This window comes from Sminthopsis crassicaudata, chromosome 1 (genome assembly GCF_048593235.1).
Source record: "Sminthopsis crassicaudata isolate SCR6 chromosome 1, ASM4859323v1, whole genome shotgun sequence".
Lineage (NCBI taxonomy): Eukaryota > Metazoa > Chordata > Mammalia > Dasyuromorphia > Dasyuridae > Sminthopsis > Sminthopsis crassicaudata.
Genome location: NC_133617.1, coordinates 217,992,761 through 218,006,334, shown reverse-complemented (window position 1 = coordinate 218,006,334; position 13,574 = coordinate 217,992,761). Strand labels below are relative to the sequence as shown.

General features: G+C 36.7%; 1 protein-coding gene across 14 annotated transcripts in view; it reads left to right on the top strand.

The window, feature by feature from the left end:
* The window catches only part of LDLRAD4 (low density lipoprotein receptor class A domain containing 4), a 565,990-nt gene that overhangs the window by 127,321 nt on the left and 425,095 nt on the right, over window positions 1–13,574 (top strand). For 2 of the 14 annotated variants that reach the window (XM_074274512.1, XM_074274499.1), the window contains exon 1: window positions 4,574–5,281. The exons of the other annotated variants lie outside the window; for them this stretch is intronic. The gene's annotated coding sequence lies outside the window, so the exon portion shown is untranslated. Of the gene's footprint in view, window positions 1–4,573; window positions 5,282–13,574 lie in introns of those variants that run through there. 14 annotated transcript variants of the gene reach the window in all.

Below are 13,574 nucleotides of genomic sequence, written 5' to 3'. Positions count from 1 at the left end.
TTCAATGCATTCTGTAAAACTTAACTCAAATGCTACCAACATACAGCCTTCCCTAATTGCTCATTGGTAAGGATGTTTTCCATAAATAATTCTTGGACCTCCCATAGCACTTTTTTCAATTCTTTTGTTATCTGATAATTTGTATTATAAATTTCTTGCTTGTATATTATCCCCCTTTTAGATTTTATATTCTGTAGAGCAAGGATTGGGTCTCATCTAAGCTTTCTATCTTCTCAGGATAAATGTTTATTGATTGATTATTAATGGTGATACCAAGAAAAAATGAGAAAATGTGAAACAAAGTTTTGTAATCTATTATGTAGAGTCAGAATTGATTTCCCAGAAATGGAAATATTCTTTTTTAATTTTAATTTTTTTAATATTTTTATTTTTTATTAATTTTTATAATTATAACATTTTCTTTGACAGTACATATGCATAAGTAAATTTTTTTACAACATTATCCCTTGTACTCCCTTCTGTTCTGAGTTTTTCCCCTCCTTCCCTCCACCCCCTCCCCTAGATGGCAGGATTCTCATACATATTAAATATTTTATAGTATATCCTAGGTACAATATATGTGTGCAGAACCGAATTTTGTTGTTGTTGTTGTTGCAAAGGAAGGATTGTATTCGAAAGGTAAAAATAATCTGGGAAGAGAAACAAAACAAAACAAAAAAAAAACAATGCTCACAGTTTACACTCATTTCCCATAAATTTTAATTTTTAATAGTATTTTATTTTTCCAAATACATGCAAAGATAGTTTTCAAATTCATCTTTGCAAAACTTTGTGTTCCAAATTTTTCTCTTTCTTTTCCTTCTTTCCTTCTCTCTTCCCCTACTTCCTCCCTCAGACACTAACAGTGGACAGGATGGTGGCAAGGACCCTGAAGCCAATCTTGACTTAATACTCAATAAATATTTGCTGAATGAATGAGTCTGGAGAATGGTCCAAAATATTTCAAAACAATAGTGAATTACTAGGTAGTGTTATTTCTGATTTTCTTGAGCATTTTTTACATTTCCATAACCTGATTTCCTTTAAGCTCCAGGCATATGAGGCTGTTGTGTGTATGGCCTAAATGAACAGTATTGTCCTTGAGATGTTAGAGGAATATCTATGGAGTATTATTACCATTTTTTCTAAAACTAACATAAGGGTGAAATATTTAATTGAGATTTATGATTTTATGTAGTATCCAGGCATTTTAAGGTTTCTCTGGAAGGGGTTAGAGTCATTTTTATAAAATGCTAAGAAAATTTACAAGATTCCACCTAACTTGGATGGAAAGTCACTGTGGGACTTGAAGACTTTCCATCTAGAGGCATGCAGACTATATTCAGCCTCTAGCTATTTTGGGTTATGTATAAAGAGTTTTTGTGGCTGCAGATGGTTAGTGGTGCTTTCATTAAGGTGTTAGATTGCCTCAGTTTACCAAAGGATGAATTTTTAAATTGAGCTTTTTTAAAACATCTTTTTGGGGGGATGATGGGAGGGAGGTTAGAACTGTGACCACATTGGCATAAGGAACTCCCAGTGTGGAAACTTTCTTCAATGATGCTGAAAGACAACTCAAGTATAATTATATCTCAATGAGTCTATGGGGCCCAGAGAGATTAGATGACTTGCTCATGGTTACATAGCTATTATGTGGCAGAGAGAACTCTTGAACCAGGATTTTCCTGACCTAAGGGCTCGTGTTGAATATAATGCTTTGCCACACTTGAGAGTCTTATTTATGTTACTTTAGAACTTTTAGTGCAATCCCAATATTAAAATATTAGTATCTTCTCCATATCAGAAGCATAAATTGGTGAGTGGAGAGAAAGATTATTTCTTTTGGGCTGGGCTTCAAACACAGGGTTAAAGTTCAAGTCTGCCCCAGAACTTAAAATCTTAAAGAGTCACAATTGGAACCATTCATGGGAAGACCGAAACAATTAGAAGTAAATGTGAAAGACTCAGGTCTAGAATATCCAATTAGAATCTGATTGTCACATAAGTTTTAGGGGTGGGTGAATGGGGCTGGGGGTGGGGAGATTGTTTTGCTCTTCATTCTGGGAGAAGACCATGGCATTAGGGAGGTGATGTCATGACTTGCAAGTAAATTGGATTTAGATGAGGGAGGACTGTGCAAGGTCACCTGCCTCACTTTCCCCTCCAGAACCATCTGAGTCCAGCGGCCAGATATAGATCAAACCCTGGATCAAATGGGAGATCTTGGCCATTTTTTAGGTATGTATACACACATGAAATTAAGGAGAATTTAATTCACCTGGACTTCTCTCGAGGTTTGCCCCTTTTGGTGGTTCAAATGTTGTTTACCTTTCTTTGTCCCATGATTACAAGGAACCAACCTTTTAAAAAAAAACTATTAGCCATGTATCAGAAAGAGAATGCCTTCTCTAGGGAGAATGTTCTTGATCATAGGGACAATTTGCCTCAGTTCATCTGGAACCCATCTGGAACAAGAAGCCAGTGCAACCAGACTTCTAAGAAGCCTTTCTGGCTGCGGTGGAATCCTCCTCCCCTTGCTTAGTCTTAATTTCCTCTCCTCAGCTCATCTTCAGGAAGCCACATTTTAAGTTCAGCAGATGCTTCCCCTACAGGTCAGCGCTGGTGCAGGGATCTGTCTGAGACACTGAGTATTGCCAGAGGATTAAGCCCTGCAGACTTCTCTCTTCCCCTCCCCTCATCCCTCACTTCCCCTTCTGCCTGCTTGCCCTTGGTCTGACTCTCCAACCACAGTGGCAAACTTCTTCAGTCAGAGAGCTCATTAATTCCTTCCAGAACAGATGGTCATGATGGGGGACCAGAGCGCACAGCAGTGCCCAGGGACCACAAATGGTAAACCGTGATCTGGTAGCAAGGAGGTATTCTTTGTGAGGAAATGAAGTCCCCCAAGTTGGTCACCGGCTTCTTGGGAGCAAGGGAGGACTAATGAAGGAAGGAAGGTGGCAAGTTTTGTGGGACTTTGTAGTTCAGTTTCCATGATTCTCTCCAAAGAAAAACTAGTCATTTATAAAACTTTTCAGTTTCTTTGTTTTCTCTTGGGTATGGGAAAATGAGGTATTACAGAGGGGAAAAGGAGTATAAAGTCTCTTCCTTGGTGTCTTCTTGATACCTCACAATGGCTTGGTTGCACTTTCTGTTATTATTGCTTTGTGTACTAGTAAGAGTAATGGAGTTGTGGGATCATCAGATCCTAAAATCATTGATTTAGAGCTAGAAGAAACTTGAAAGATCATCTAGTCCAATTCTTTCATTTTTCAGTTGAGGAAACTGGGTCCCACATAGGTTAAAAGTGACTTGGCCAAAGTTATAGAACTATTAAGTATCAGAGCCAAGATTTGGACTAAGGTTTTATTACTCTAAGATACTATCTCTTTCTAGTCTACTAAAGTGCCATCTCTACCCCAGTCTCCTGGATTAGCCTACAGTGATGTTAGTTGTGTGACCTTAGACAAGTAATGAACTCCCTGGGTTTCATCAGTAAAATGAGGGAGAGAGACCACTTAATTTTAAAGTTCTTTTCAGTTCTAAAACTATTTAATTTTGTATTCTTAACTGCATTTCATTCTTCATTTTCAGGGACAGAGAAGTTTTAAGTGAAGTGACTTGCTCAGGGTTATACAACAAATTGATAACAGAGCTAGAACTTTAAGATCAGTTCTTGTTCTGAGTCCATACTTATTTCTGTCAAGTTCATTGATTTTTGTTTCTCTGTTTGTCTCCAGACACATAGCACCCGCTAGAGCAAAACTTCTTAAATTGCGGGTCACAACTCCATGTGGGATTGCCTAATTGAATGTGGAGGTCATGAAATGATCACTAATAATCAGAAATGAATCAGTAAATGCTTGATTTGTGTACTTATATAATTATGTGCCTGGGGTCATGTAAAAATTTCTTGGGTGAAAAGGAGTCTTGAATGGAAGAAGTTTAAGAAGTACTGTAGTAGAGAACCTGTTTGGAATCAAAAAGCATTTTATGCATTGGACAGAACTAGACTCTGAATTAGAAGATCTGAATTCAAATCCTGCTTTAGAAATTTATTAACTATAAAGATCCTGATTAAGTGTCTGAGCTTAAGCCTCCTCATCTATAAAACAGATATTGGATTTCCCTTCCAATTCTAAATTAAGGAGGGCAAGCTAGGTTGGTGAGTGGATAAAGTGTTGAAACAAGTTGAAAAGACTCATCCTCCTGAGTCTTTGGCCTTAGATATTTACTAGCAGTCTGACTACTTAATCCTAGTTGCCTCAGTTTCTCATCTGTAAAGTGAATTGGAGAAGGAAATGGCAAACCTCTCCAGTATTTCTGCCAAGAAAACCCCAAATGGAGTCACTTCATGAAAAACTGGCTATGACTGAAGAACAACAATTAAATCTGGTATTCTGTGATTCCATGGAACGATAATGTTGGTTATAATGTTTTGTCCTTTTTTGTTTATTATTATTATAATCAATTAAGGTTGAAAATTCTCTCGTATTTAAATATATACATATATACATATGTACATATGTATATATATATATATATATATGTATATATATATATATATATATATTTAAAGAAACAAACTTACTTTTGCACTTTCCCTTTTGCCCTAAGCATTGGCTATTGGCACTGATCTTGTGAAGAGAATAAAGGAGGAAGAAAGGCTCCTCCTTCTTTCTGGAAGCCTCACCTTTTGCTACCCTTATTTGTTGGACTGTCATTGTATGACAACTCCACACTCTTGGTATCATCTCATCTGTCTCTGATGACCCCTTCCCCCCTCTTTCCCCAAATAAGCCCATGGAAATGTGCTTATGTTTAGAGGCTTAAGAATTTGAATAAATTAGATGCTTTTGCCCAACCCTAGAATAAAGGCTGTAGTTATTTTAACAACAAAAAAAATCCTGCAGTCTTCAGCTATTTCTGGATGTAGACTGGTAATTAGCATGCCATTTGTAATTCACTGCTGTCTCAGGCTCTGTTTGTTTCCTTGTTCTAACGCACTGCGTTTGGGAGACTGGATTTATCTCATTTGGATATGTGATTTTTGTAGAGACCTCTAAAATGTCATTATGAGATTGATCATTTTCTGGAGCTAAAGTTCACCAGACCTGGTATTTGCCTCACAATTGTTAGCTTCTTGTGGGGTGTTCGATGGAGTAGTGTAACAGCTTGCTAGGTTGGAGTTAGATGGTATTTAGTTTGAAGGAAAACTGTTACATCAGCTACAGCAAGACGGATGCTTCCTGGAGAAAAACATACCTCATGAGAAGAGCAGGTAAATTTTGTGATGTGCTAAGGAGGCTAGGTTAGCAGTGTTTTGTCTGCTTTGCTTTTATTTATAGAGAATTATTTTACATTTTTTAGTTTGTGAATTTGCTTGCATGGATGGAGGCCAAATGCAGATGACTGTCTCTCATGTGATTTATGTTGCCAAAGTGAAATGAAAATGTTTGCGATGTACTTTCTCATAACTGGATGCACGAGGAGGTTAGTGGAGGCTAGTTGGGGTTTCTTCCTTTCAGGCCCCATGCCTTCTCTCCAGCTATAGCAGAAAAATAGTTATTTCTTTAGCTTTGCTATTGTTGCATTTGGAAAGCTGAACCCTGTAGTGTATTATAAAATAAGAACTTGGTTATGGTCCAAAAGAGAAAGCTTTCAGTTCCTGCTTTTTTAGAAAGATTTATTGTTAATCAAAATTAATGAAGAGGACAGACCCCCTACTCTAGCTTCTACCCAAAGCTGGAATCTCATTTACAAACAATATGCCTAACAAATGATGACCATCCTTTTGAAGATCTTTAAAGATCAATAATAGGCAATTCAGGGGCTAGCTAGGTGGTACAATGGATAGGGCCTGGAATCAGGAGAGACTGAATTTAGATCGGCTCTGGGTAAGTCACTTAATTTTTTGTTTGCCTCAATTTCCTTATCTGTAAAATGAGCCGGAGAAGAAAATGGCAAACTGCTTTAGAAATTTTGTTAGGAAAACCCCTTAAGGAGTCATGAAGAGTTTGACATAACTGAGCAACAACAATAATAGGGAATTCACTAGCCCCATTCCATTTTGGATAAGTGTTAGCTTGAGTTAAAACCCCTCTCCTTGTAATATCCACTCAGTGGCCCTCGTTCTCCATTTCTGGGCAAAACAAAACAAGCCTAATCATCCTTTTCTTCACATGACAGCCCTTCAACTACTTGAAGACAGATTTCATGGTTGCTCTAAGTCTTTTCCCCTCCTTTCCTCCCAGTATGGGTTGAGCATTACCATTTTATCTAACAAATATTCTTTTGGTTTCAAAAAAATTCATCGTTCTTTTTCTTGTACTGGCTAGTGCATTTTATTCCAGCTTTTCAATTTCTATTCTATAGGTAACTCCAGATTTCCTTTGTAACCTGGAGCCTGCTCATTTTGGCTATTCAGTTGGAGTTATAGCCTAGACCTTGTTTAGACTAGACAGGGAGCAAAATAAGTATCTAACAGTATCTTAATGATAAATGAATGGTTTCTTTCTCTGTGTGTGTGTCTCTGTCTCTCTGTCTTTATCCTTCCCTCCTTCCCCTTTCCCCTCTCTCTTTCCTTCCTTTTCTATCTTTCCCTCCTCCCTTCTTTTTCTCTCCCTCCCCCTTTCCTCTCTCTCTTTCCTTTCCCTCTCCCCTCTCCCCTCTCCCCTCTCCCTTATTTTCTCCTCTTCCTTCTTCCTCTCTCCTTCTCTTTGACCTTTATCTTTTTCCTACTTATGTTTTTTCTTCAATCATTTACCATGTATAAAGAAGAGGGTTGACTCTACGTGTCTTTTCCAGAAGATTGATATAGTTGGCAATGTGATGTAGCAGATAGATTGTGGAACTTGAAGTCAAGAGGACCTTTGGGATCTTGCCTCTGATATTTGCCAGTTGTGTGAGTTTGGGCAAGTCTTTTAACTTTCCTTGGCCTTGATTTCTTCATCTTTAAGATGGTAATACTTGGAGCATCTGTTTTATAAGATTATTGTGAAACTCAAAAACAAAAGTCTAAAGATAAATATATTAATATTTATTTGCTCACCCAGCTATATCTATCTCAATTACCCCCTAAGAAGAAATACTTATTTTAGGTTACAAAAAGATGGGCATCTGCAACAGCAAGAAACTTGGATATTTTTTAAAATGCTGCACAATTTTCTAAAGTCTGTGTATACCAGTAAATGGACAATCCATCTTGAGAGATAAATATATTAATAAATCTATTTGCCAATTAAGATAAAAAATTCCACCTTGAAATATACCTGAGGAATATTTACTAAAGGAAAGGAACTTTACCTCAATGTGGATTCCATGAATCTCTTGTTAAAAGGATGTGAATAGATAGCTATTAAGTCCTCAAATTAAAAAGTATTAAAGCTGTTCTTTGTGTGAATATAGAAGATAGGACAATAAGGAACTGACAAATTATAGTGGAACCATGGGGTTATACATTAGTAAAAAATTACAGACTGAACATGATGTTAAAAAGAGAAGGTGTTCAACGTCTTTGGGGAATGTATTAAAAAAGGGCAAACAGCCAGCATGCTGGAAAGCAAAGCTGGGAAGACTTTAAGTTGACTTGCCTAGAGATAAAGTGTGGACTATGTCCTTACCTTAGAGGATCATCTGTTAGAGGATCCAGCTCATTCAGGGCCAGCTAGATCACTAGACACCTCAGCCCTGTGTTTCAAGACCTGTGGGCAACTTTAGGGGCCCTTGGACTCTTTGAGAACCAGCTCCAGCGTACTGGAGACAGGTATTGCAGGAGATAGAACTCAGCAAGTTCATATCAAGTCGAAAATACTAGTGTGCTATACATTATTTAATGTATAGCACCTTTTGTAGGGATTTGCCTTTTAGCTGATGGCTTGTGGAGAGTTTATTCTGGAGCCTAAACCTAAAAGTGTTAAGGAATCTGGAAAAGTCACAAATCTCTATTTGTTTCAGTTTCCTCTTCAAAATGGAATAATAATAGCAGCAACCTCCCAGCTTTGCAAAGCTTAAAACATTATTACAAATGCTAGCAAAGTATTACTCCTCCTCTTCTTTCTCTTCCTCTTCTTCCTCCGCCTCTTCCTTCTCTTCCTCCTTCTCCCATATATCAATCCTTTCTCCTCCAACACTACTACGTAAGGAACCTTTTCTTAAATTCTAGACATCCTGAACATCTAGTCTCTCTTGATATTCTTTATTTCTTCCACTCTTCCAGGTTGATTTCATGATATTGCTGGAATCTATGTATTGAAAGGATAAAGAGGTGTGGAGAGGTCTTTCTTTGTGTCTTCCAGAGACAGCTCCAGAGAGGGATAAAAATCATCAAAAAGTCTCAGACCTGAAACCAGCCTTGGCTAAAGGAAGACCTCTTAAGTTTGGTTTCAGGTTGAATCTCTGTGTTGAGCGGGGCTTGGAACATTCCTGGGGTCCAAAATTTGGGGTGGGAAGACAAATATGGTGTCTAGAACTCAGCCTATACTTTACTATAAATGGCAAATAACCTTTAGGTGTTCTGCAATTCATGCTTTATACCACAAAGGAAAATGCTGGGGAGGGTTGACCTGCCTTGGGGAATGGTTAAAAAAATATCTGGGTGATATATCTGTGACTAGGGGTCCATCCAACTTTGCAATGCTGTGAACTCTGTTGCCACTTAGAGGATTTGCAGCTCCTTTCACTTCATCAGTCATGGATAATTTTCCCTCTCAGGTTTTTCTTAGTAGAGGTTTAGGAAAAAGTGTTTCATCTGCTTTAGTCATACATTATGACATTCAAGATTAATTTCAGTTAGAATCAAACTCCCTATCATGGAAACAATCTTAGGAAATTTTTTTCTTTCACTTGTTTTGGTTTCAGACTTTTATCTGGTTTTCTCCAGAGAGGCCTCGTAAACTTGAGGATTTAGGAATGGTAGATCCAGTGGTAATTGTGAAGTAGTGTTACTGTATATTGGGGTTCAGGAGAAGAGTGAAAAATCTGGAGGATGACAGGAGCCTTGAGAATTAGGTAATAATAATAATAGCTTATATTTATATAGGATTTTTGGGAAGGCAAAGTTCTTTTTATTTATAACTCTTGTGTTGTGAGTACAGGGCCAGGGATTCTGGCACATATCTAGGTCAGGACATCTGAGTCTAATATTTGTCTCTTGGATAAGAGGAATTCAAATAGCCTGGCTAGCCATTTAGGAGAACTCTCTTTTCTAGCTTTTCGCTGCCACCTTGGTGGAATCTGTTTTTGTCAATATTTGCTCCTCCTACCCTTATTAGCACTCTTGCTCACAATAGAATAGTTTTTCTAATCAATTAAAAGACCCAGAAAATGCTCAGATTCTAAGACTACCTGTTCCCTTTCATTTTCCTCCCATCCTACGCCAAGAGGTTATCTTCCTCTCTAGAAACTTGTACAATCTAGCTCAGACCCCATTTGCTGATCTCTACAGCTCCACCTCCTGTAGCTCAAATGAGTTTCTGTTTTCCACACCAGGATGAAGAGTATCTGTACTGGCTATTTTTTTGTCTTTAACTATTAAATAGGTATATCTGCAGTTTTCAACATATTGCTGGCTTCTATTGTACCATTCACCAGAACGTCATATAAACCACCTTTTCTAGGGGATTTGCCTTTTAACTGATGGTCTGTAAAGAGTTTTTCCTGGAGCCTCAGCCTTCAAGTGTTCAACAGTTAACATTCAGTATTCCTGTGCACATTTAACTTTCTGGATTTCCAGCATTCCCATGATTTTATTAGTAACTTCATTTTCACTTTCTTGTTAACAACCTTGCACATTCACTGCTATCCACAGTAGAGAAAAAATGAGAGCCACAGTGGTAATGCAAGCAAGTTGGGAACAGCTGATAACCTACTAGGTTTTGTTCATTCTACCTTTATAAAGAACTCCTTGTGTATTCATTGCATGTTTTTGTTCTTTGCCTTTAAAAATCAAGTTTTGTGTTGCAATTGTCTCCAAACTGGAGGGCAAGTTCTCTGGATTCTGAGTCCAAACATGCAAAGTCAGTGATACAATTTAGTGAGAAGATAAAGGTGTTAGATAAACTTCATGTTGCATTGTCTGTAAACCACAGTCAGCCTGATCTACCAGCTGGCTAGAGAGATTGAGGCTGCTGATAGCATCATCGATAGTCTCAAGGTTAACTGTCAACTTGCCTTGCTGGGCTTCTGTAGTCCAAGACCCTTAAGAATTTTAAAAGCACACAAAAGTGTTGCTGACAGATCATTTTAGAATGATGTATCCTTCGAGATTTCCAGTTCCATCCACCAGCTGTGAAGGACAGAATGTCAGAGTTAATGTTAGGACCTTGCCAGTGTAGACCTCTTTTGATAGCAGTGATTGAAGCCCTGGCAATCTTCCCCTTGGTTTTCAGAAGATGACCAAGATAGAGAGGTTTGCAACGATATAGTACAAAGTATGATGCCATCACACTGCCATCTGACCCAATGGAAGGTGAGATTCAGGTTAAAAAATGTTTTAATTTTAAGAATTTTATTTGTTATACAATATTTATGGTATTCATAGATTTCATGTGTTATAAGAAATGAAGATTGTCTGAAATTAATTTTTTTGACATGCTAGCCCAAAGGTTTACAGAATTCTAGAGAATTACTAGCTTGAAAAAATGTTTTGCATGTTACCAATTTTATTTTGTTTATTTTATGAATTATTTTATGGTTACTGTGTTAGGAAAAGAACATATTTTCAGAATTAATATTTTGTTATAAAGAATTTTATATAGAATAGTGTATTTTTAGCAATCTCTTGCAAAAGATTAAAGTTTTTAGTGATTGAAGGAATCTAACCCTCATTTTCCATACCTTCAATGTATCAATATTTGAATTTTTGACTTTCATTTGTCTCTTATGAATATTATCCTTGCAAAAGTTGAAGATTAATTGTACCTCAAAAAAAACCAGTCTGATTGGAGGAACTATATAAAGACAGATATACAAATAGATTTTGAGTGATTATGAATTAATCTAGCATTTTAGAAAGTAATTTGGAATTAGGTCCCCTAAATAACAAAAATACCCTTTGACCAATATAGTCCATTGTTAGTTATGTACCATAAGATACAGAAAGTTCTTATAATTAATAAGATATTCATAGAAATACTTTTGGTGGCAGCAAAGAACTAGAAACAACTTAAGTACCCATTCTCTGGGGAACAGCTAAACAAATTACGATGCTTGAATATAAAATTCTATAAGAAAAGAGAAATATAAATTCAGAGAAACATGATATAATCCAGAATAAAGTAAGCAGGTCTGATGACACAACATATGTGATTGCAACAATGAAAATAAAACAACAAAAACAAAGCTGAAAGCTGTGTAATTATAATGAATAAGTTTGGCCTCTGAGAAGAGTTGGAAAAATGTACTATTTGAGGTACTCAGCATAAGAAATACATTTTTAGACATGGTTTAAGTGAGAATTTGTTATGCTTGACTGTGTATTTGTTATGAGGGCTTTGCTTTTTTTTCCCCAAAATGGGAGAGGGGCTTAGATGGGAGAAGAAGGATAATAGAGAAACAAAAAAAAATATCATTATAGAATTCCTTTAAAATGCACAAAAGAGAATAGAAGTAATAAAAGGTAGAATAACTGATAAGCAGATATCTTTTGAATTTATTATATATATATATATATATATATATATATTTAAAATAGCAAGAAAGGGCTGAGCAGGGAAGAGGAGAGGAAAGAAGAATATATTTGGAAATGAAAAGAAGTCAGTACAAATAGGATTAAAAACACGTACCTCACACCAGAGTTCCTATGATTTTTTGAAACTTTGACACCCTTGCCTTCCTCCTCCAAATATTCTATAGGGTATTATAGGAATGCTTCCTTTTTTGAAACATTCAAGTTAGTCTCTGTTTTCAGTATCGGGGGGATGTATCTATTCTGGTTACTTCCTTTGCCACTAAGCATTGAATTAGGTGTTCCTCCTATTTCCATCCATACTTCCTCATTGAGTCTTTGGATTTTTAGGGGGCACCTTTGCTTTCTTTCTGCTCATCTTCTACTTCCTATTCCTATCTTAAGACAACCCTCTCCTGTCTTACTCTGGAGCAGCTGGATTAGATATGATTCTGAGTTCAGGATCCTTTTTACTACATCAGGCTGTCTCTGTTGTTGCTCTGCTTGGTAATGCAATCTGATAAGAAGGATAAATTTCACAAATAACCCCCATCTTTTTAAACAAATGTGCTAGACCACAGATAATGGGATGCCTAGAGTTTTTATGTACAAACTGAGTGCATCTGATACTGAAACAAGTCAAAGAGATGTTATCAGATCCATTTCAGCATTTTCAGACATTGATGGATGCATAGTTTTGTTGTGTTCTGTTTTTTGAGTTCATTGAAGACAGAATTGAATTGAGGTCAAGTTCAGTCAGAGTTATGAGGATCAAAGAATGATGCTCAGAAAATTTGGGAGAGAACAAATGTGGGGAGCAGTGACTTGTTTGTCACTCAGGTTTTTTTTTTAAATTGAGGTTATTTTCAATATAGCCATAGAATAAGCTCTTGCTCTGGATAAACAGATTCAGTAACTTTGTTGGTTTTATCTGTTAATTTTAGACTCTAGAAGTTAGAAGATCAAGATCACAGGATCAGATTCAGTGCTTAAAAATTGTCTAATTCAACCTCATAATTTATCAATTAAGAAACTGAGGCCAAAAAGTTTGAATGATTTGCTTAAGGTAGTAAGAGTGACAGGCTTTGAACTCAGGTCTTACAATTACAAAATCCAATATTTTTTCTATAACATTTTGGCTAGCCATTTTCCAGCTGGTGATCCCACTTGGTTTCTGGTTTGTTCTCTCCCTCTTTTTTTCTCTCCCTCTCCTTCTCTCCCCCTCCTTCTCTCTTGCTCCCATCTTCTCTCGCCTTTGCTATCTTTCTGTCTGTCTCGACCCTTCCTTCCCTCCCTCCTTTTCTCTCTTTCTCTCTCTCCCTCTCTCTCTCTGTGTCTTCTTAACCCCACCCTCTTTCTCCCTTCCTCCCTCCTCCTCTCCCTCCCTCTTAGATACATAAAGATACATACATTCTTTCATATATGGGACTTATTGGAGAATATGCTAAGTCATGAGCTTTTTGAGTCAGCACTTTCCATTAACTTGCTTTCTATTTTATGTGTATTTGATACAGTACTCTTCTAATCTTTGTTTTTAAAAAGATTAAAATTACCTTAATAGTCTTTTCCTTCTCCTCTGACAAATGAGATTGTAATTATTCTTAAAGAAAAAGTAGATTGTACCTCTTTATTTTTCTCTTACTAGTATTGATTTTTCATGATGAAGGCACCATTTGGCTTTTTGAATCAAATTTGTGACTAGCATAGAGCATACGGGATCATCAAGGGATTGCAAGCTGTCCTAAGAATTCACATTTTTGTTTATAATCATAGTAAATCCTGACCAAGATTACCTTATGCATTCATTGCATTGATTAGGATGCTTTGATTAGTGAAAATGGAGCTCTGATAAATTATTTTTCCATTTTCCATTATGTTTGTAAACTATGTTTTCTAAGAGAAGAGTATA